Below are 24,236 nucleotides of genomic sequence, written 5' to 3'. Positions count from 1 at the left end.
CCTACACACACGCGCGCGGGCGCTGCGTTCTCTCTCTCCGTCTCTGCTTTCCTGCGCAGACTGCTCGCCGCCATCGTTGAGTTTTTGGAGGACTTAGGGTCAAAAACCCTTCAAAAATTTGCGTTCTCACTTGGCCAAGTATCGTTGGTACGAGGGGAGTCAAGCCCTTGCTTTTAATTTTGAGTTTTGCATCGGATGAGCTCTGTCAAGCGACTTCAGGGTTAATTCCCCTACGTGCAGCGTTTTTAGCTTTTTTTTGTCTTACAAAGTTCCTTTTGCGTTTTACTTGTGTCAAACATACTGCAAATTGTTTTATTATTGGGTATCTACCCGAGATACCCTTAAACCGAAAGTCGATTACCAGAAGAACAGTCGGGTATGCGAGGTAGGAGGAGGGATGGGGCAGGGCTTGACGCAGGCGATGATGGCGGATTGTCAGTTGCTAACAGCCGAGCCGGAGTCACAGACGATAGGGGGTGGCATGAGCAGCAGGGGGAAGCGAGCGCGCGACAGTAGGGGGGGCCTTCATCATTTTGTTTAAACATTGGGTGTCTGGTCATTGACAACGTTGATGCTCGTCCGCATGGCTTAGGCGAAACGATCATCGTCCAGCTCCCAGGTTCGAATTCGCCGCACTACATGTTGATTTTGGAGAGTATTTTACTTCGTATCGACTGGCTAGGAAAGGGATCTTATTAGATTCTCTCCAATAAACTTGAGAAGCCACCAATATGGACTAGAAAGAAGATTTAGAAATTTTCTCATGTAGGAAAACGGAGTCTTTGTTAGTGTTTTCCATACAATGCATAACATCATGAGCTTCTGCTCGAAAGGCACCGCATACCTAGCTAGGTATGATTGGGGGCAGAGGACCACCGACCCCCCACAGGGCCGACGGTCCCTTGCCCCCAATCGTACCTAGCTAGGTATGCAATGCCTCCCTCGCAGAAGCTCATGATGTTGCGTCGGCCCTTGCCCCCAATCGTACCTAGCTAGGTATGCAGTGCCTCCCTCGCAAAAGCTCATGATGTTGAGGAAAATCACAATGTGGGAATTACTGTGAGAATTTGTCCAAAACTTCTTGTGAATTTGCAACATACATTACATGATTAACCTTGGGCAAGATCAAGCTCCACAGAGAGTTTTCATGTGTCTTCCTACTTCTCGAAAGAGCAGCATTGAGTAGTGGATGCCACTCTCTTTCTCATCCTCTTGTGTAGGGCACTGTGAAATTCAAGAAATTTGAGCTATGTGGTGAGTATTTGTCCAAAATTCTTGTGAATTTGCACATACATTACATGATTAACCTTGGGCAAGATCAAGCTCCACAGAGAGGTTTTCATGTGTCTTCCTACTTCTCGAAAGAGCAGCATTGAGTAGTGGATGCCACTCTCTTTCTCATCCTCTTGTGTAGGGCACTGTGAAATTCAAGAAATTTGAGCTATGTTATCAGAATTTTAACACTCTTTTTTGCAAAGTTGAGGTGTTATGTGGTTTTTCTCTTGCTCTTAACAGCATTATACTCCACAGTAAAGTTGATTGCCTGCCCTTAAGTAATACTTGTATATGTGCTAAGCCACGTTCAGAAATAACATATAAAGAATATATGATGCATCATCTGTTTTTCTAAGCATCCAACACCTCTCTTCTCATTTCCACCGGGAGGAAACTTAAGTAGAGGAATATACATACAAGACCCTACTTGCTATATAAAATTAGCTTTCTTGACTGAATCAATGAGGGTGTTATCCATGGCACTACTTTGAGGGCTTTGAGCAGAGTGCTCTCATATCATCATATAACTTTTGCAAGTTGCTAAAAGACTGTCCTCCTTGTTGGGTAGTCTTCTCAATAATGTGCATGATCTCTTGCGCTTTGCTTCTAGCTTTATGACCCTCTTCCCCTGCAACAATGCTTTCACTCCAACCTCCACAAAGCTTCTGTCTAAGCCACCGGTCTCCGTGCACCTCAGCTCCAATCCTGCCCCCCACACATTGCAAAGGTAGTGACAGTTCAACCTCTGCTCCGCAAGCGCGGGCAGCATAGAAGAGGAACACCCGCCCACAAGCTCTCCACTGTTGAATTCCAGCCACAATGAGATAAAAAGCCTCCAACCGCTTTGTGTGCTAGCACCCTTACTTGGGGAGCCCAGCTTATAATCATTCCTTTGCCCCTTGTCCGCTCAAGGAAGCCTTCCGGGAGCACTTGAGGCAGCTCTTCCATTGTAACTGCATCCTCTCTTATGACCCATAAGAAGGGACTCCCACTTGCCTCTAGCCCAACAGCAAGCTCTTGTATCTCCTCTACAGACAACTTTGCAAGACTACCGAATGCAACGTAGATGACGGACGACTCTGCTTGCAAGTTGAGCCATGATAGGCATTCGGTCTGGGCATTATCTTCCGTCTTCATCTGTGTGCGTAAGGGGCCGATCGCATAGCTGGAAATTCCGTGAGCTTCAAATGACTTAAATGCATCAGGCTCAAGCTCCAACAGGGAATTGATCAGAACTCTCTCGCTAGACTTCACACATGAAGCCACCTCCAGAAAGAATTGTACAAATTGATTTGATGAGCGCAAATCGCAGATCTTGCGGTACAAGCTCAGATGAGAATGGTGGAAGGCCTGGAATATGAGTTAGCATCAAAGGGGTCTTGCTCTTCCACTGGGTGGGGGATCCTATCCACATTGCAAAAGATGACATCAGCTAGTGATAAAAACTAAATTCAATCGTCATGACATAAAATTCAGTCGACATGTTGCCTGGATAATATTCCTCGAAGGAGAACCTATGCAAATGACAAATGGATGACAGAAATTCATGGGCATTCGATATCTGATGACTTGCCTAAAGTCATGTAACATGTTTATGAATGCTACAACTTTTATACAGCTTTCACAACAATAACTAAGTATGACGTGATTCAGCATTTGCAAATGAAAAATGGATGACAGAAATTTCATGGGCATTCGCATATCTGATGACTTGCCTTAAAGTCATGTAACATGTTTATGAATGCTACAAACATTTATACAGCTTTCACAACAATAACTAAGTATGACGTGATTCAGCATGAGGAGCAACAGACCAATCAAAGACAAGCTCAATACCCTGGAATAGCCCAAGAAAGACAGAGCAAATAGAAACCTTTCTCAGGGAAGATGCCATCAGAGTAGAGGACCTCAAGATTGAAGACCATAAGTAGTCCCATGGCATTGGATGTCCATAATTCAATTCGAGGGATGCCGGCACGCTGGGTAACCTCAAGTGTCCAAGGGCTGAAGGAGTCGCCGATGAGGCATGTAGGTGGGTCACCCTGTTCTCGCAGCTCAACAATAGATTAAACAAGTTCTCCTTCATGGAAGGGGTGACAGAGAAGTGTTTATCAATGTCGCCCGGTTCGAAGGCATCCTCGAGCACATAGATGAAAATTTTACCTCTACCACCATCACCACCGCCGCTACGCTACCATCAAAAGTAGGAGCTGAGTTGCCTACCTCAATGCCATCACTTACAATGGTGGGACCTGTATTTTTTTCACAATGCTCGCCGGTGCAGCATGTGCTCGTCGTAGATAGAGTGTCTCCCCTTAGATCTGGGCTAGGGAGAACAAGACTATTCCGCTCTTTGAGCCTGGCATAGGAGGAGGAGAAGTAGATGAAGCTTACCTTGAAGCCAAGGGCGGCGAGCGATTCCGAGAGGAGCATGGCCGGGACGACATGGCCTTGCCCACTGGATGCAACGACCAAGGCGTGGGGGGTGGCATCAGAGCTGCTATCCATAATATATAAATGGCCTTGTCGGGATGCTTGCATGGCGTGCTGTGTTTTGGTACAATGCTTTTCTGAATTTATAGAGCTACAAAAGACTAGCTCTGCCTTGCAGACCAAGAACGAGAGCCGGGTAGGAGCAGGTTATGCGTCCGACCTCATCGTTTACGTCACATAAGATTAAAGCTTAAATCGTGACCCATTTACTCATATTTCAAATTTGGTTTTTCCACGTTTTTTGTTGAAAATGGTTCCACTAAATATTGGAACCCTGGGAGACCATGGGAGGATACAATGCGGTTACATGCAAAGATTTAAGTTAAAAAGCATACGATGCGGATACTTCTTTGACAGGTAAGATTGAGGCTACGAAACAACCCCTCGTTGCATTGTACAAGACCGCTTTAGGTCAACCAAGTAACTTTTCATCCATTGCAATTACAAAGTGCATGAGAAATGCCAAGCTGATTGCAACTTACAGACCGTAATGCCCATTAATATCGTCACCACCTTATATGAACGCCGCCACTATCTCCTTTAAGCAAGAACATATTGTAAAACTAGTGAACAAAAAGCAATGGCAAATTGTAAAGATTAAAATGTATTACTAGCCCCGGATAACGAGCAATGGTATCATCTTATTTTGGAACGCAAAGGAATCCACTATTGTTGAGCTATAACAAAACAACATGAGTAGTTAAACTTATGCATTATGCAATAAGAAAAAGAGAAACAATATAGATCAAACAGTGTGAGTCGCTCAAAAATAGCCTACAAAACTAAGGTGGAGAGTTGACACTATGTCTCCCCAAAAATAATAAGGAACAAAAGTTGTGCCCTGCCCCATAGACTCGTTCTGTCGACCAAGCAAACATATAGGCATGGAGGTTTAGAGGCAAATTACAAACCTTGAATTTTGCTTGTATCGTTGAACATACATTGCTGCCATATCCTTGAATGACTCTCTCCTAATTGTCCATCCATTGAAAGTGAAAAGAAACCGATTGGTTGCATGATTTATTTGTAACAATATCACTTGTATTTGCTAGACTCATTCTCATGGTTGATTTATGGCTAGTTTAGGCCTTTGTAGGGTTTTCAGAAATGATATTAAGATGTGACTAAAGGAAAGTACAACAATAAATCCCCTTTTGAAGCTTTTGCTCGAGGCTATATTTCTTGGATCTTGGACCGAAGGTCAAAATATGGTGGTTCAATTCCGTGGGAATTGGGTCTTTGAGAGAGCTTTGTGAGAGCGTCTCCTTAGGGGAAAAGGGGCTTGTAAAGGCCTTTCTGAAGCAGCAAGTCGTGGGGAGGGAGACCCTACAAGGGCATACTAAAAAATATTACACATTGCAGCTTACCGCCCACCGAGTGGAGTCCGTCGATCAAACGAGGAATGTGGGCACGAGCAGGGTGTGCGTCAAAACTGCACTAAATGTAGTTGTTGTATTAGTTGAAAAGTAGTTCCACTAAATTATTGGAACTAGTCTTGGAGACCCAGGGAGGATACGATGTTGTTACATGCAAAGATTTAAGCTGAAAAGCATACGATGTGGGTACTTCTTTGATAGGTAAGATTGAGGCTACATGGAGCAACCTCTTGTTGGATTGTACAAGACCGTTTTAGGCCAACCAAGTAAATTTTCATCCATTACAATTTACAAAATGCATGAAAAATGCCAAGCTGACTGCAACTTACAGACTGTAATGCTCATTAATACCGTCACCGCCTTACATGAATGTCCCTACTATCTCCTTACTACGGCTTGGTAGTTGTTAGCTATCCTCGTTGTATAACATCTCTTTGCATCACCAAGTCCACAAATATACATGTTGTTGTGTCACCATGCAATGTCTTGTAATAACTATTGTCCATTGGAAGCAAAAAGACCGAATAGTAATGATTTATTTGCAATAATATCACTTTAACTTGCTATACTCATTCCCATGGTTGATTTATGGCCAATTCAGGCCTTGACACGGGGTTTTGGCAATGATATTAAGATGTGACTAAAAGAAAGTACAACAATAATAAGCAAGAACATATTGTAAAACTAGTGAACAAGAAGCCATGCAAATTGTAAAGATTGAAATGTACTAGGAGCCCGGATAACGAGCAATGGTATCCTCTAACTTTGGAATGCAAAGGAATCCACTATTGTTGAGCTAGAACAAAACAACATGAGTAGTTAAACTTATGCATAAAATAAGCAAAAGAGAAACAATATAGATCAAATAGTGTGAGTCACTCAAAAATGGCATGCAAAAGTATAGTGGAGAGTTGACACTATGTCTCCCCAAAAATAATAAGGAACAAAAGTCGTGCCCTATCCCATATACTGATTCTATCGACCAAGCAAACACATAGGCATGGAGGTTTAGAAGCACATTACAAACCTGAATTTTGCTTGTATCTCCATAACATACATTGCTGCCATATCCTTGAATGACTAACTCCATCTCTACTCCTACATGGAGCAGTATCATGGCCCCTTAACCTTGTATGTTATCATATATAGGTTCTTGTCACCATGCAATGTCTCCTAAATGTCAGACATTGGAAGTGAAAACACCAATTGGTTGCATTGATTTATTTGTAACAATATCACTTGTATTTGCTAGAGTCATTCTCATGGTTGATTTATGGCTAGTTTAGGCCTTTGTAGGGGTTTCCGGCAATGATATTAAGATGTGACTGAAAAAAGTACAACAATAAATCCCCTCTTGAAGCTTTTGCTCGAGGCTATATTTGCTTGGATCTTGGAGCCTACGGTCAAAAGATGGTGGTTCTATTTTGTTGGAGTTGGGTCTTTGAAAGATCTTTGTGAGAGCATCTCCTTAGGGGGAAAGGGGCCTTATAAAGGCCTTTTTGAAGCACATCTCGTGGGAAAGGGCCCCCTACAAGGACAGACTCCAAAATATTACACATTGTAGCTTACCGCCCACAGGGTGGAGTTCGCCGATCGGACCAGGAATGTGGGCACCAACAGGGTGTGTCGTCGGAACTGCAGACACAAAGAGCCATCGGCATGGGCTTCGGGACATAGTCGATCATATTCAATTGGTCATTTGCAAACAATCAAACCCCATGACAAAATCTTTGACATGCGACCCACTAGGCACCTAATTTGGAGGCCCTTTTCCGCAAGAATAAGGCCTTGTCCCATGTTCTCAGCAGACAAAATGATTTTTGTTTTCCTTTGCTTCACCCAAAAGGTGCCTTGAGCATTGAATGCTCTAAAGCACGCACACACACACACACACACACACACACACACACGCACACACACACACACACACACTTCTCAATTGAGGATCTGTAGAAGAAAATCCAGAGAGCAAGCTGATTAAGAAAAATCAATTGGGGCATTAAATCTTGAGATTTAACTCAAAATTGGCATACATAGGCTCAAATAAAAGCTCTTGGGATGGGCTACGTACACACACCAATTGCAAGTGCCAATTTTGCTAAAGTGAGGAGTAGCTATTGATGCAAGATGAGTGGAAGTAGGCTTGAATGCAATATGATAAACTAATGAACTCTATGCTAATTAGGCTTCCAATTAGCCAGTGAGTAGTGACCCAAGAGTCTTTAACTCAAGAACATGCTCATTCTAGCCAATGGAATACTTATTAGGCATGAGATATGCAATAGAAGGGTAGAAGAGAGAGGCTAAGGATTGAATTGGTGAGAGTAAACCTAATGGATCTTGCTAATGATAATTAAGGTATTCTAATCACACTAACACACAAATGCATAGCAATAAACCTAGCTAGCACACCATAGCTCTAATACCACTTGATGGGAATGGGACCGTGCTAGCTAAGGCGCATGATAGACAAACATTGTGCACACAAGTGAGTGTATTAGGCTAGATTGTTACTCAAGCAAATTAGGTTCCAAGATAGATTAACTTGGACTCATAAACACGACCTTGAGTAGTAGGCTAACCCATCACAAGCTCACCATAAACAAGAGACATGTGATGCAAACTTGGAATGATTGTTTATTCACGAAAGGAGCTTTAAGTAGCTCTACAGCTTTAGACCTTTACCTGTGGGATAATTCCACCTTTTGTCTCATTCACTCACACTCTAGTGACTCTAGGACAAAACCCATACCTTACAATCCAAAAGCTACACGTGATAATTTATATCCACTCTCAATTGGTCACGTTGCCAGCAAGTCCAAACTGCATAAACGTGAGGCACTTTGACATCAAGCATTAACTTATTTTGCAAGCTCCGTTGTGCAACCATGCCCTACAAAAGGGTGTGCTCGATAGAATTGAGCTGGCATAATAGGATCCATGTGACCACGAAGGGGGTTCAACTATCCTCCCAAATAATTGATAACTGAGCCTCACATAACCACCACCTAATACACTGACAAAAGTGATATGTAGGCATAAAAAGAAGAAGCAAAATAGCATAAAATTGGTGCAGTGATGAGGAGCGCTCCATTCCAACAATAGAAATGAGCCCCAAGCACATGCACCACCTAAATACTCCACAAGGATGCTTCCTACCCAAACCTGTTTCCAGGCGGATAGACACCTAGGGGAGGTAGCTAGTTGTAAAATACAAGTATGATGGTGTAGTTATGATGAGCGCTCAAATCCAACAATAGAAATGATCTCCAAGCACTTGAACCACATAAAACCTCCACAAGAATGCTTCCTACCTTAACCGGCTTCCAGGTGGATAGACACCCAAGGGAGGTAACTATACCTGGATGTTTCTATAGGGGAAAAATGATGCAAAAAATTTACATGATAAAGCTCAAGCATAATAGCTCTAGTGAGGACACTAGATAGTGTGCCAAAAGGGGTGTATCAGAGTATGGACCATTGTTTATATAGGCCCTCCAGACTTGACGCCTCTTTGAAAATTTGAAGGCAATTTCGAGCCGGCCGGCCTACGAAGGGGGAATGCCGAGCAAATCAAATATCTTGATGTGCAAACAAGAACTCCCGGTTCAACAGGTTAATGTGAATTTGATGTTATTAACACTCCCATGGGGTGTTAATAACATGAGTTATTACCACTTCACACTTTACGTAAAGACATGAATGAAATCCTTGCCCATCTCTCACGTGAACTCACTCTCTAAATAGTGGTTGTCTAAAGACTCATTTTCATTCTCCTCTATGATGAAACCCTTGTAAAGCTCTTTGTAGCCTATTAAAGATTTATTCATATTAGAGGATTAGATTCCTCATTCAAAGCCATTTTTCATCGGTTGAAGATCTTGCCCTATCCTTTGGTCCACACCTTTCATGGAAAGGGTTCTGCACTGGAATAGGCATCCTTGGACCAACAACCTTGGTTGCATGGCCATGGAATATTCCTTGCCACGTGCCTTTAAGTCATCAAATCCCACAAGATGCACACAAACACTACAACATAACCCAAAGTTATCGACGCCTTATATATCGACGCCCGTGCCTTTCCACGTCCATATCGACATTCTTACCATTCGTCGATATCTGCGTCGATATACCTGTGGATATAAGTGTAGAAAGGTAAAGTTTTCCACGCGTATATCGACGGACATCTCGACGCAAAGAATTTGGGGAAAAACAAGCCGAACCCACGCGAAGGGGCCATTTTCGCCCTCAACGCGTGCGTTCTCAGATCTTGGCCGAAACCTGCGTAGCAGGTATTATGCCACTTTCCCCCCCCCCCCCCCTCCCTCTCTCTCTCTCTCTCTCTCTCTCTCTCTCTCTCCACATCGTGTGTGTGTGTGTGTGTAGGAAAGAGATAGAGATAGAGAGAGAGCGGTGTGTGTGTGTGTGTGTGTGTGTATGTACGAAAGAGAGAGATAGAGCGGTGTGTGTGTGTGTGTGTGTGTATGTAGGGGGGAGATAGATAGATAGATAGATTTTATTATCGTCCTCGGAGGTCAAATATGACCTATGGGACCAAAGTTACATGTGATGTAGTATGTGTATGGCTGATGAGTGACTCTCGATGCTCCAAAATTGTAGTGATGAGAGTCGCAATGGAGAGCCCACATTTTGGCTGGGAGAGGAAAGTGTGTAGGTCTAAGTTATGGCTGAAAATGTGAGAGAAGCAAGTTCGGATGTGATCAAAAGCTGAGCACTCTAGTAGTGTGTGGTACTCAGACTCTCGAACTTGCAGTGAGCATAATGTGCACAATCGATTTGACTCTTCTCCATTGCCCCAACGCCCTATCTCGCATCGAAGGAAATGGGAGCTAAGCCGAATTGCTGCGATAGTGCGTATCGCGGACAAGGGAATAGGCTCAAGCATGTAAGTGTGAGTACGGTTTCCTCTCTCAGCGAAGAACATGGTTTTGTAGTTGGGGGCAATATAGGTTGTGTAATGTATGAAGCGTGACCCACCGGATTTCTCCCAAGCCGTAATACATTGGCGTTGTAGAAAAGCTTCATTCACTTGAGAGTCAATTGAAGCATCATGTAGCAAGTGTAATGCATCCCATCTCCCAAAGCACTTCCTTATGTCTTGCATCCATCCTGTGCTCAAGATCTTGCTTTTATGCGTCTTTTGAACTTTTTTGCTTGCTTCCCATGCAATTGTAGGAAGTCGATGTGAGGGGTTTTGACGCATCTTTATCATGTACTCCACAACCTTTTCCATGCCCATAACCTCAATTGGAAGAGATCCCGACTCAAGAAGTAGGAGCATATATGGTGTTTGTGTCTTAACTTGGAGAAAGTTTGTAAGAAAACGCTTTTGGACATTCTCAAACTCTTTCCAAGTAGACTTTGAGATGCTCTCGCCCCACACTTCAACTCCATAAAGAAGAACCGGTGTCACCAATGCATCAAAAAGATACTTCTGAGAACCCAACACTTGATGTTTCCCACATTACACATGTTTTCAAATGCATAATATGCTCTCTTCCCGCTTCCAAACGACGCATAGCACATTCATGCCACTTGTGATTGGATGGAACCTCAAGGCCAAGGTACTTAAAGCTCTCAACAACTTCAAGTGTCTCGTTGTTGTACACAATGCATGGCTTCTCCTTATGGTTGGTTTTCACAAGCATAACCTTTGTTTTGGATTCATTTACAATCAGCCCACTATGCAAGCAAAAGTTCTCAAGGACAACCATAAGCTTTTGTGCATCTTCTAAAGTGTGTGCTAGAAGCACTACATCATCCGCATACAACAAAAGCATGATTACCGCATTGCAAATAGTGACCTCTTCAATGCCTTCTTCTTGCATAAAGTCAAGTACCATTTGTTCCAATTGATCGATGCATAGACCAAAGAGAGTTGGTGACCTGAAATTTTCTTCCCATGCGCAATTGACAAACACTTCTCATAGATTCGAGAAACCGCAAGCATAAACTCACTTGGCACTTGGAGTTCTTCCATCCTTCTCCACAAATTGTTACGTGGAATCATATCAAAGGCTTTCTTAAAGTCCAAAAACAACAATACAATCGCTTGCCTTTCAACCGACTTTCCTCCATGAGAACACAAAGAGTGACAAGATGATCAATGGTGCTATGGCATCGACGAAAACCCTTGTCCCTTTGCACGCTTGTCATTCTCTTCAGCCCAATCACTCATTTCATCTCCATTATGCACCCAAACAACTTTGCCATAAGAGACCCAATCATTATAGTCCGGTAGTTGCTTACATTCTTTACATCCCCTCCTTTATGCAAAGGCTTAACCCAATTAGTACTCCAATCATAAGGCATACCATGTTGAAGTGCAAGGTTGAACATATCACACATCCACTCATGGGTAAAATCCCCCGTCCATTTGATCATCTCCGGCTTGATACCTTGAAGATCTCCCGCTTTGCGAGTGGCCAACTTTTCAAGCCACCGCATACATCCTCAATAGTAAAAAAAAACGGCATACATGGGAGTGAACCATAAAATGGCATTTTTTCAGTATTTTCTTGCTCATATAATTGCCTACAATGTGTGTACATATCCACTAGACTCAAGTTACCAAAATTCTCAACCCGCTTGCCTCTCAAGTTTCTCCAAAATCTTCCACATGCATGTGCCTTTTCTTGGACTTGAAATTCTTGTTGCTTTACTTCCCATCTTCTTCTCTTCTTTTGAATCAATGCCTTGTATGTATGCAAATGACTTTGATAGTTGTCTTTGTCCATAGTTGCATCAAGCTTTATCAAGGACTTTCGAGCATCTTGACATTCTTTATCAAACCACCTTTTGCGTGATCTATCTTTGTTGATACCATGGAGATGCTTTATGGCAAAGCATTCTTCCGCACAAGAACAAATAGCTTTCTTGAAAGCTTCCCATTTAGTTTCCAATGGTGCATCACATTGAAGCTTTGTCATCCATAATTTTTGCTCAACCATTTCAATGTACATTGGTGCCCGTTTGAAATCCATACATAGTCATAACTTCTCTTTCCTTTGGCTGAGATTATCATGCTTAGTTGCTTCTCCACATGAAAGGTCAATACATAAGGTGCGATGGTCGGATTCCGGGGTCCATTGACCAAACATAAAACTCTTTATGCGATACATGATGGCTTCAGAGAGTAGCATATAGTCAATCACACTATCCCCATTATGTCTCCTACATGTAAATCCATTGGTTCCACTCCACAAAGATACACCATTGGCAATGAGCATACCCGTGCTATTACACATGTGTAAAAGTAACTTTCCATAGTGATCCGGCTCTTTCTCATCCATTGAATTACGATCATATAAGTGAACTTCCTCCAACTCCCTTGAAATGTATGGCATATCAAATTGTTGAGTATCATGTTGCAATGTTTTTGTGCGAGCATTCATATTCCCAAATACAATAACATCACCTTCACCTTTGAAATAAGCAATGTCCTCTTCCAAATCAGAAAATGGTGGAGAAGAGGGTGACCTCTTTCTCGCCTTTTTCTTGTCTTGATCTTTGTCGTCTTCACCATAGCTTTCATAAGAGGAAGAGGATGAAGAAGATGAGAAGAGGGTGTCCTCTTTCTCGCCTTTTTCTTCTCTTGCTTTTTATCATCCCTCTTTGAATTGTGGTGAGGAGAAGAATACAATGGTCTTCTCCGCTTTGGTGGTGATGGAGAGCGTTTAGCCCGCCGTCTTCGTGGAGCCATCTCCATCGAGGTGGCGGGAGACTCGCTTCTTTCTCGTTCCTTCGGTGGAGGCTCTTGAGTTCTCCTTTGGGAAGGAGATGCATCATCAAGAAGTAAATTCTTGAGCCCTTCATATGGATTCTCTTCCTCTTCCCGAATCGGAGAGAGACCTCTTTTGGTAGTCTCACAAGGAGGCTTCCTAGGTGTTCTCTCGTCATGGTGATGAGCTTGGAGAATCCCGTGAGCACGGAGCTGCCGTTGCACTTCACTTTGGAGAGATGGATTGCCCATGGCTTGTTGAAGCCTAGAAACAAGATAGTTAACAAGCATTGAAGCATCATTAGTAGCTTGCTCATGAGCAAAATCAAAGTTATCAACATTAATTTCACTCTCTTTACTATTGTCAGCCATTCTAACAACTTTTAGGTGTAAACTTTTTAGGTATACTTTGGCACTTCAAGCCCTAGTTGCTACTCCTCTTTACCCCTTTAGAAAAAGCACTCAAGCTACTGTACCCGCGGCTCGAATACCATTAATTGCAAGGAATAGAAGAGAGGGTCTTTCGACACCAAAACAGCACCGGCTCCTGTCAAGCTTCTAATAGCTCAATAGTGGTTAAGCCATAGGCAACAAGCCCCGTGGGACTCCACTATTAAGACCATAGCTCTCGACGGTGATGCCCCGTTAACTGCACAAAGGCAGGCGCACTGCAAGGCTGAAAAATCCCTATTCTACTTACTCCAGGCAATTAATAATACCAACCATTTGTAGCTAGCTTGAGGACCTCCCTTCTTGAGCAAGAAAAGAGAAACCTTGAGCTCTGATACCAATGTAACATTTAATGGCCTAATAACTTATGTGTAGCGGAAATTAGCATGAACATAGTGGGCATTTCATTAGAATAGATTCCTAATGATAATTACAAGAGTGCTTGGGTGGAGAGAGCAACAAAAAGCATAACATCTAGTTAGATAGCATCACAATACTTTCAAAAGAGAGAGAAATTAAGCTATTGACAACAGTTGAGGACCGGATTTGCATGGAGCCGGTCCCCCCTCCAAAAGGCTTTGTATTATGGTTTCTCCCATCAAGAGAGACATTGTACAATACAATTCTTTGTGTTCCTTCAAGACTAGCTAGTGCAATGAAGATGGAAGCTTCATACACCAAGCAAAACACTTAATCAAACACAACTTGAATTATCCCCGTTCTCAAACCCAAGACCTCACACACCTTCGAAGATGGTGAGAGCTAGCAGGGTATGAGAGTAGATTGAGAGGAAGAAGGAGTATCTTACAAGAAAGATGTACATCTCCTCACATAATCACTCATATTAGCATAGCTTAGCTTAGTAATTAGCTTGGTAGAGGAGATGAGCATGCATTGAAGCTTGGCTCTTGGTTGGATTTGCATCCACATGCCAAGAGAGTGTTGATATAGGCTTCTATCTCACAAGCTTGGAGTAGGTGATGAGCTCTCCATTAAAGCTTGGGAGGAGATAGAGTATTCTTCCTTCACACATGGTCAAGTGTGTGTGTGTGTGTGTGTGTCAATGCCAAGCAAAAATCAGCCCCCTCTCTCTCTTGGGTGAGCCCTAGCTGCTAATTAGGTCTGGCTTTTGCCTCATTGGACCTCCCCAGGTCAAGCCAATAGGTATTAAGCAGCATAAGTGATAGCCTTCTGACATGTGTCCCCCTTTCCCCTTTTGTGAGAGCTTTAGGTAATTAAATAATTAAATTAAACTCTCATTGGACCCCTTTGTCTCCTGGCCAATAGAAATCAGGCAAGCCATGGGGCTTCTGAATGCTCATTGGACCCTTTGGGAGACTGCCCAATAGTCTTCTAGGAGACTTAATTCTCATTGGTTTCTTTTATTAAATGTTTTTAAATTAATTAAACTACATTTACTCTAGCTTAATTCTCATTGGTCCACTTCAAGGGTCTTCCAATAGGAATTGGGCACACCTTGTGGGCATCTGGCCTAGGGAGCTGACATGTGTCCCTCATTCCCTTTTTGTAAAGGGAGCCTGTGTGTGTGTGTGTGGCTTTCTCTGTCATCCCCTACCTTTGGGGCTCACCCCCTCCCATGTAGGGATGTGCAAAGACTTTTAGGGCACACACAAAGCATCCAATTTTCCCTAGGGTTGACCTTTGGACACTACCTTTGAATTTTGGAACCTTAGCATTTTGGAAGTCTTAATGGGTTGAACCTTAGGGTCTTTTTAGCCCATTGTTGCACATGGATCTTTTGCAGATGGCCCCCCCTTTGGATCCCTATTTTCCCTCCTTTGGATCCCTACTGTGGCCGGTCTGCTAGCTTAACCAATATTCTAGCTTTTTCTCCCTCGGCACTTCCCCACATCAAATGATCAATTTAATATGATAAAATCATTTAGGAGAATTAGATATTGATTATTATGACATTACCTCTCTCTTGAAATCATAGTCGTCCTCGACTATGGTGTAGAGAAGATAAAGCATATTCATGAGTCCTTTTCTTAGCGGGTAGAGGATCCCTATGTTACCCTACGACATCATTCCATAATGGATGTAGTCCATTTGGCGCTTGAGAGCCTGAGGCTGCCGCAAGCATGTCTGCACATTAGTCCTATCAGTCTTCCATAGTAGAGTGACAAGCTCTACTTGGTGTTTGGGAGACGTCGTCTCCGCAAACTTGATCTAAGCATGCATACTACTTCATTTTTGTGCACAAATAAAGAAAAAGAGAGTCTTATAAGACAAAAATTTGGTTCATTTTTAACATTTTGTACATTTGCTTACTCTTGGGAAGCATTGTAAGCATTGACAAGGTTTAGGTTATCCTTTAATTGTATGCCTTGCATCCATCTAGCATCTTCAAAAGGATAATTCTTAAACTTAATAAGATATCGTCGGATAGTCTTACCGCCTCTTAATACCTTGTCTTCATGTCGGAGAATGGACTCGGGCTGCAGCACCTCCTCTTGGTCCTCGATCTCCGGTGGGTCTTCAATAGTTGGTTCTTGAGGTGGCTCTCCTTTGTAAGGCTTTAATAGGCTCACATGAAAAGCATTGTGTATGAGCCAATGATTGGGAAACTTAAGTTGATAGGCCATCTCATTGATTGGCCTAAGAATCTGGAAGGGACCATAGTACCTTTTTGCTAGTTTAGCATAGTACTTTTGGTGGCCCGTAGGATTCTTGCCCGTCGTGTGCCTTAATCGAGCCTTGGGAAACTTTAACAAGACCCAATCGTTTTCTTTAAAGGCTTGGGCTCTTCTGTGCTTGTCAGCAGCAGCCTTTTGCCTTTGCTGTGAGATAGAGATAGCATCCTTAATCTTTTGGAAAGATTCTTGTAGGTCTCGGCTATACTCATCTGCAGCGAAGATCTTCCCATGTACCTTAAGTAGCAAGGGACTTTTTGATCTTCCCTCAATTACCTCGAAAGGTGCTTTTCCTGTGGAAGTATGTACAGTGTTATTGTAAGCATACTCTACTAAGGGTAAGTACTTCTCCCATTGGGATCTTTGATCTACTTCCGTTACATAGGCTTTTAGTAGATCGAGAATGGTTAGGTTAGCTATTTCACTTTGGCCATCAGTTTGTGGATGATAGGCCGAAGAGAAGTTTAGCCTTGTTCCTAAATTCTCAAAGAGACCCTTCCAGAAATTACTGGTCATTCTAGGATCTCTATCCGACACTATGGACATTGGCAAGCCATGGTACTTGAAAATTTGTGAAATGAAGAGGGTTGCCATTTGATGGGCTTTGATAGTCTTTTTGACAGGTATAAAATGAGCTTGTTTACTGAACCTGTCTACTATCGTCCATATTCCCGTATTCCCATGGATAGACTTAGGCAATCCAAAGATAAAATCCATGGATATGCTCTCCCAAGGTGAATTAGGGATTGGCAAGGGTTGAAGCAATCCAGGTTGTTACCATATACATGTGGTAGTGATGTGTGTGAACACACTAGGACCGCCGGGGCATTTTTTCCCTCTTTAGGAGGTTTTTTCCCCCGTGCATTGTATATACGCCCATCACTCTAGGGCTATCTATCTTTCCATTGCACACTAAGTAACACACTCTCTATTGTGTGCCTTGAGCTTCCTTCGTCTTCTCCAAGCTGTGTGTTTCTCTGCAACCCTAATTCCAACAATTGGTATCAGAGCAGGTCACGTCCTCCCGGGCTTAGTCGCCAGCTGCTCCAGCACACGCCTGCTCACTTTCTCCGATTTCAGTGAGCTTTGGCAAGCGTTCGCAGGTCGACAAATATTTTGGGAGATCTCGAAGAGCTTGGTCTGCTCAGAATTTTGATTTGGGCTCATTTCGGCCTCCGTTTCCACTACGGGCAGTACTGCACAGGTTATTTCGTCATTTTGTGCAGATTTTCTGTCAGTGCCGTTTTCTGCATAACAGGTGCCTTATAGTCTTCTACGGTTTGTGCTATATAGCACAAGTTGTTCCCGCTCCATTTCTCCTATTTTCGGGCAGTTTTCACATCAGGTGCAGCATTTACCATGGCTGACAACAACAACACAGATGTGTTCAAGATGTTTGCTGCTGAGGACAGGTTGGATGGGGACAACTACCCTATGTGGGCTTATATGATGCAACACGTTCTTGTGTCAAAAGGTGTCTGGAACATTGTGCAGGGCATTGATGTACGTCATGGTTCTGAAGATGTAGGCGATATTGAGGATGTTGCAGGTCTTGCTGCAAGGATTGCAGCTGTTAGAGTTGTTTTGCCTACAACAGAACAAGCTCGTTGGGATGTTAAGGATGCGCAGGCTCATGCATTGATTGCGTTGTCTGTGAAGCGCACCATTATTCCTCACATCCGTTCAGCAAAATCTGCAAAACAGGCTTGGGATATTCTAGCAGGTCTTTATGCAAGCCGCAATGAGGCTAAAATTGCTTTGCTGCGTAAAGAGCTAGAGTCGAAGATTATGCATGAGGAAGATGATATGGACACTTTCCTTGCTAGTGTCAAGGATATCAATGAGCAACTCATTTCTGCAGGTGAAGTCATTTCTGACAGTTCCCTTGTGCAGACTGTTCTTGATGCCTTACCAGATTCCTACCAGACTTTTGCTAGTACTTGGAGACTGATGACCCAAGGAAATCCTGAAGTTGTCAAGTTTGATGCATTATGCACATTGCTGTTGCAAGAGTCACTTTCTAGAAAAAACAGGACTAGGCAGCGTGCAGTTGAACAGGCTTTTATTGCTTCTCAAAGAAAGGGTGGTAACAGTAATGCAGCCACTTCTTATGGTTCTGCTGCGAGTGGCAAAAATTCTGTTCCTAATGCTTCTGCTGGCAGCACTTCGTCTGGCAATTCTGGTGATAAGGGCAAAAAGAAGATGCGTTGCCATTATTGTAAAGCCAATGATCACTTGATCAAGTCGTGTCCTAAGTTGAAGGCCAAAGAGGCTAAGAAGAAAGAGGGTGGTTCCACTGCAAATGCTGGTTCCACTACAAATGCAGCCATTGTTGAGTCTTCTGTGAAAGGAGATTGTGATGCTGATGTTGATGCAGAATGGGCTTTTAGCGCAGAGTGCACTTACAATCCTGCTGTCCATGATGCATGCTTGTCAGTTGCTGCAGATTCACATGTGTGGTATTTCGACAGTGGTGCTACAAAGCACATTACCTCACATCGTGAATTGTTTACCTCTCTCGAGTCTGTCCCTCATGGGAATTCAGTCACTTGTGCCAACAACGCCTCTTATCTAGTTCAGGGAGTTGGAAAGATTGTGCTCACTGCTGCTAATGGCAGTTCCTTCACACTTGTTGATGCACTTTATGTACCTGGGATCAAGAAGAATCTATTGTCTGTATCCGCACTTGCTAGACTTGGACTTGTAGTCAAATTTGTGGATGACAGATGTACAGTTCATGATCTCAGTTTTGGTGATGAAATTGTTGCATCTGGGCTTTTGTGCCGTGGGCTGTATAAGCTCACTTTGTATGACAAGTGTGGACAAAATTTTGCAAATGCTGTTGCAGATTCAAGGGCTATTTCAGATGCAAAACTTTGGCATGCACGTTTTGGTCATCTGAATTTTGCCAGTTTGCTGCGTTTGCAGAAATCTGATATGGTTGCTTCTTTGCCGCCTCTTGAAGCACCTATCAAACATGTTTGTGAAGGCTGTATTCTGGGTAAAATGCAGCGTTCTAAGTTTCCAAAGGATGGTTCAGTTAGGGCCACATGCAGGTTGCAGCTTGTGCATAGTGATGTTTGTGGGCCCATGCAAACTCCGTCCTTGGGCAATTACCTGTACTTCGTGACTTTCATTGATGATTACTCCAGGCATGCATGGGTATTTCCGCTTAAAGCAAAGTCCGAAGTTTTTATGTGCTTCAAACAATTTTTGGCTATGGCTGAAAATGTCTCAAAATGTACTATGGGCACCCTCCGTTCCGATCGAGGGGGGGAGTATATGTCTCATGAATTTAATGCATTTCTGGCTAGTCGTGGGATAAAACACCAATGTACAGTGCCCTATACACCTCAGCAAAATGGTGTTGCTGAGAGGAAAAACAGGTCACTAACGGAAATGGCACGATGTATGGTCAAAAGTCAAGCTTTGCCGCATTCTTTTTGGCTTGAGGCCATCATGTGTGCCACTTATGTACTTAACAGGTGTCCTACGAAAGCTTTGCAGTCTATTACTCCATATGAAGCATGGCATGATAGAAAACCTTCTATTGAGCACATGCGTGTTTTTGGCTGTTTGGCATATGCTTTGGTGCCACAAGTGCAGCGCAGAAAATTGGATGATAAGGCTGTCAAATGTATTTTTGTTGGTTATAGTGCTGAAAGCAAAGGTTACAGGTTGTATCATCCGCAAACAAAACGTATTTTGGTTTCACGGGATGTAGTGTTTGTGGAAGATTCTGTTCAACCCTTGCTGTCATGTACTAGAGACAGTAATGTAAGCTCACAGGACATTTATGACACTTTGTTGCCTCTTTTCAGTGGTGGAGATACGAATGTAAGTTCCAATGAGGCAAATGTACAGCCTATGGGGGTTTCTGAAAATGTTTTAGAACAGCCTATTACTGATGCAGATGTACATGATGTACTTGATGAGGAAAGGGCTGAAAATGAGCAGGCTAGAGGTATGCCAAAATGGCTGGTGCACACTTTGCGTGACAGTAAATTGGATGCACCTTTATCTAGTCGTACTCGTTCAGGCTCTCGCCATGCATCTTATGCATCAAATTGTTATGCTTTGGCTGTGTCTAGTTTACATGATGTTGAGGAGCCTCTGTCTTTTGATGAAGCACAGAATTCAGAAAATTGGATTGCTGCCATGAAATCAGAATATGATGCACTTATAGAGAATGATACATGGACTTTATGTGATTTGCCTCCTGGCAAAAAGGCCATTGGTACGAAGTGGGTTTACAAGTTGAAACGCAAGCCGGATGGTGAGATCGATCGCCATAAGGCTCGACTTGTTGCAAAGGGTTATGCACAACAAAAAGGCATAGATTATGAAGAGACTTTTGCTCCCACTTGTCGTATGACTACTGTGCGTTTTCTATGTGCATTGGCAGCTCATTTTGGTTGGGATGTACATCAATCAGACATTGTTACTGCTTTCTTGAATGGTGACATATTTGAGGAAGTTTATGTAACGCAGCCTCGCGGTTTTGTCATAAAAGGACAAGAGGACAAAGTGTGCAAATGTAAGAAGGCTTTGTATGGGTTGAAGCAATCTCCTCGTGCTTGGTATGAGAAAGCTGACACTCATTTGGTTAAACGAGGCTTTCGTAACAGTCCAACAGAAAGCACATTGTATGTAAAGCGTGAGGATGATGTATTTCTCATTGTGGTTCTTTATGTTGATGATTTGCTGATCACTGGACCAAATGAGAGACATATTGCTGAATTTAAGGCTGATTTGAATGCTACTTTCAAGATGAAAGATTTGGGGCTGTTGCATCATTACTTGGGTATACAGTTTAAGCAGTGTGATGGTGGTATTGCCTTGTGTCAGAAAAGTTACATAGAGACATTGCTATGTAAGTTTGGACTTGAGGATTGCAAACCTATTGCCACTCCCATGGAAACAGGTTTGAAGTTGAGTCTACATGATGCTGGCGATCCTGCTGATGTCACTCTTTACCAAACTGCTGTTGGCTGCCTCATTTATGTATGCAACACGAGGCCAGATATTCAGTTTGCAGTCTCGCAGGTCAACAGATTTATGCATAGCCCAGGGTCTAAGCATTGGCAGGCTGTCAAGAGGATTTTCCGCTACCTTAGTGGCACTTTACATCTTGGCTTGTTTTATCCCAAGGGGGGATCATTGCCGCCAGACTTACATGCTTTTTCGGACTCAGATTGGGCTGGTTGTTTTGACACGCGAGTGTCCACAAGTGGTTTTTGTTTCATGCTTGGCAGTTCATGTATATCATGGTTGAGCAAGAAGCAACCTACTGTGGCCACTTCGAGTTGTGAGGCTGAGTACAGGGCAGTCTTCACAGCTACGGTTGAGTGTGTATGGCTCAGACGCCTTATGGCTGACTTGGGTGTTGGACAGGACACTGCCAACACTATCTACACTGACAGTCATAGCGCATTGGCAGTTGCGAGGAACCCAGTTTTTCATGCTCGCACAAAGCACATTGAGGTGCATTACCACTATGTCAGGGAGAGGCTCTCAGCAGGAGAGATCAGCTTGGCTTATGTGCCAACACAGGACAACCTTGCAGATCTTTTCACAAAGGCATTGTCTCGTGAGAAGCTTGAAGCTTTCCGCAAGGCTTTGGGCTTACTCCCCTTTGTGGACTGATCCTGTCCTCAGGGCATGGCACTTCCCTTTACTCATGTGCCAGCTCTCGTTCACCGCATCACTCCAGGGGGATTTGTTACCATATACATGTGGTAGTGATGTGTGTGAACACACTAGGACCGCCGGGGCATTTTTTCCCTCTTTAGGAGGTTTTTTCCCCCGTGCATTGTATATACGCCCATCACTCTAGGGCTATCTATCTTTCCATTGCACACTAAGTAACACACTCTCTATTGTGTGCCTTGAGCTTCCTTCGTCTTCTCCAAGCTGTGTGTGTTTCTCTGCAACCCTAATTCCAACACAGGTTGCTTCCCTCTATCAAATTTTGTCTTTTGACATACCACACATTTGGAAACATACTCTTGTATGTTCACTTTCATGGTAGGCCAATAGAAATATGTTTCAATTCCCTTTAAGGTAGACTGAATCCCTCTATGCCCCGCATATGGGGGAGCATGAGATTCATACATTACTTTCTCACGTAGTGAGTTAGTAACACATAGTCTATTGCCATAGAGAAGATAACCATCTTGTAAAGTAAATGGTTCTTCTTTCTTCCCTAATGCAAGGGCTGAAATCACATCTCTAAAATTGGGATCAATAGCATACTCATCTATCATTGAAGATAGATCATTGTGAGTTGCTATGGAAACCGCATTCACTCTCGGTCATCTTGAGAGTGCATCGGCTACTTGATTATGCTTGCCAGCAATGTGAGCAATATGAAAATGAAATTGCGAAAGGAAATTTGCCCACCTCATTTGTTTGTCGGAGAGCTTGGTCTGCGTCATGAAGTACTTAAGACTTTGGTGATCCGTTCGCAGAATGAAAGGAGTCCCCAATAAGTAGTGCTTCCATGAGTCTAAGGCATGTAGAACTGCAAGGAGTTCCTTTTCGTATATGCCTAGAGCTTGCTCAACAGGGTCGAGCCTTCGACTCTCATAGCCTATGGCGTGCCCTTCTTGGAGCAAAACAGCCCCAAGGCAATCACCACAAGCATCACATTGGACCTCAAATGGTTTTGAGAGATCCGGTAGTGTAAGCACAGGTTGAGAGATAAGCTTTTCTTTAAGCTTTTCGAAAGCATTGTTCTCCTTAGCAGACCATGTATACCTAACGCTTTTCTTTGTTAGGTCATGTAATGGTCCCGCAATTTGTGAGAACTTTTCTATGAAGCGTCTATAGTATGCACACATACCTATAAAGCTTCTTAGTTCATGAAGATTCCTTGGTTTAGGCCATCCTTTTATTCCCTCTAACTTGGATGGATCCATTTGGATGCCATCTTGAGAGATAATGTGACCTAAATACTGAATCTCTTGCAAGAAAAATTCACTTTTCTTTCGATTAACATAAAGTTTATTCTCTCTTAAAACTTGAAATATTACCTGGAGATGTTGCTTGTGTTCCTCCAATGAATTAGAGTAGATGATAATATCATCAAAGAACACTCCAGTGAAGGTTCGATGAGGCCTGAACAGCTTCTCCATCAAGCGGTTGAATGTGGCTAGTGCATTGGTCAAGCCAAAAGGCATGACAATGTATTCGTAAAGACCAAATGTAGTACGAAATGCGGTCTTTACAATGTCTTGATCAACTATCCTTATTTGATGATAGCCACTTTTTAGGTCAATCCTACTGAAGTAGGTCGATCCTTGTAGCTTATCAAATAGGTCTTCTACCCGTGGAACGGGAAACCTATTTTTGATAGTGATCCTATTTAGTGCTCTATAGTCGACACACATACGATATGTGCCGTCTTTCTTTTGCACTAATAGCACAGGTGAGCAAAATGGAGATGAGCTAGGCCTAACCATGCCCTTCTCAACTAACTCATGCACTTGCCGCATAATCTCCTCTTGTTGAGCTTGAGAAACTCTATAAGGAGGTTTGTTAGGCGGTGAACTTCCTGGAAGAAGTTCAATTGCATGGTCATCATTACCTCGTTTAGGAGGTAGCTCACAAGGGATGTCGTCAATAAAAACATCTTGAAACCCCTTGAGAAAATTGGATAACTCTAATTCCTTTGGTTGCTTTTATTTTCTTTTGCTAAAGCATTAGATTCATTTTGAGAATCTTTAACAAAAATCATGTACACAGAAATAGAGCTCTTTATTGACTTGTTGAAAGCTGGTGTATGTACAATGGGGATGGTGTTACCCATCTCCTTAGCATCTATATACATGTATTTTTCCCTGAACTTAAAGGAGATTCTCCTTTCAGGAAATTTAACATCGGCAGCCAGGCGGTCAAACCATGGTGCCCCTAAGATTACATCCTCATGCTTGAGAGGAGAGATAAAGAAGTCCTCTTTGTCCACATAGCCTTGGACATGAAGCCTCAATTTCCCGATTAAGGGAGTGACTGAAGCTTCTTGCCCCTTGAAGGCACTGTCTGCGGGTAGGATATCTCCCATCTCGTAGGATTGTATGCCTAGCTTGGTGGCTAACTCCATAGATATGAAATTGTGAGTAGAACCAGGGTCAAAGATAATAAAATCATCATGTTATCTTACCTTTCCCCAAGCATGGCATAGAGGAGATCCTTTGTGGTGAGTTTGGTGAATCTCCTCCTCTTGGATTTCAACCAAAGAAGCTCTAG

General features: G+C 43.0%; 1 pseudogene across 1 annotated transcript; it reads right to left on the bottom strand.

Annotated features, from left to right (window-relative positions):
* Window positions 1-1,544: 1,544 nt before the first annotated feature.
* On the bottom strand, window positions 1,545-3,871 carry LOC147424682 (UDP-glycosyltransferase 85A3-like; annotated as a pseudogene). Its single transcript, XR_015186429.1, has 2 exons — window positions 3,149-3,871; window positions 1,545-2,679 (listed from the first exon to the last, which is right to left on the bottom strand). The product of XR_015186429.1 is annotated as a UDP-glycosyltransferase 85A3-like (transcript).
* Between the last annotated feature and the right edge of the window lie 20,365 nt (window positions 3,872-24,236).

This window comes from Adiantum capillus-veneris, chromosome 25, assembly GCF_014529385.1.
Source record: "Adiantum capillus-veneris isolate H3 chromosome 25, ASM1452938v2, whole genome shotgun sequence".
Classification (NCBI taxonomy): Eukaryota; Viridiplantae; Streptophyta; class Polypodiopsida; order Polypodiales; family Pteridaceae; genus Adiantum; species Adiantum capillus-veneris.
Note: the sequence above shows the minus strand (reverse complement) of the source record. Positions and strands in the feature narration are given on the sequence as shown.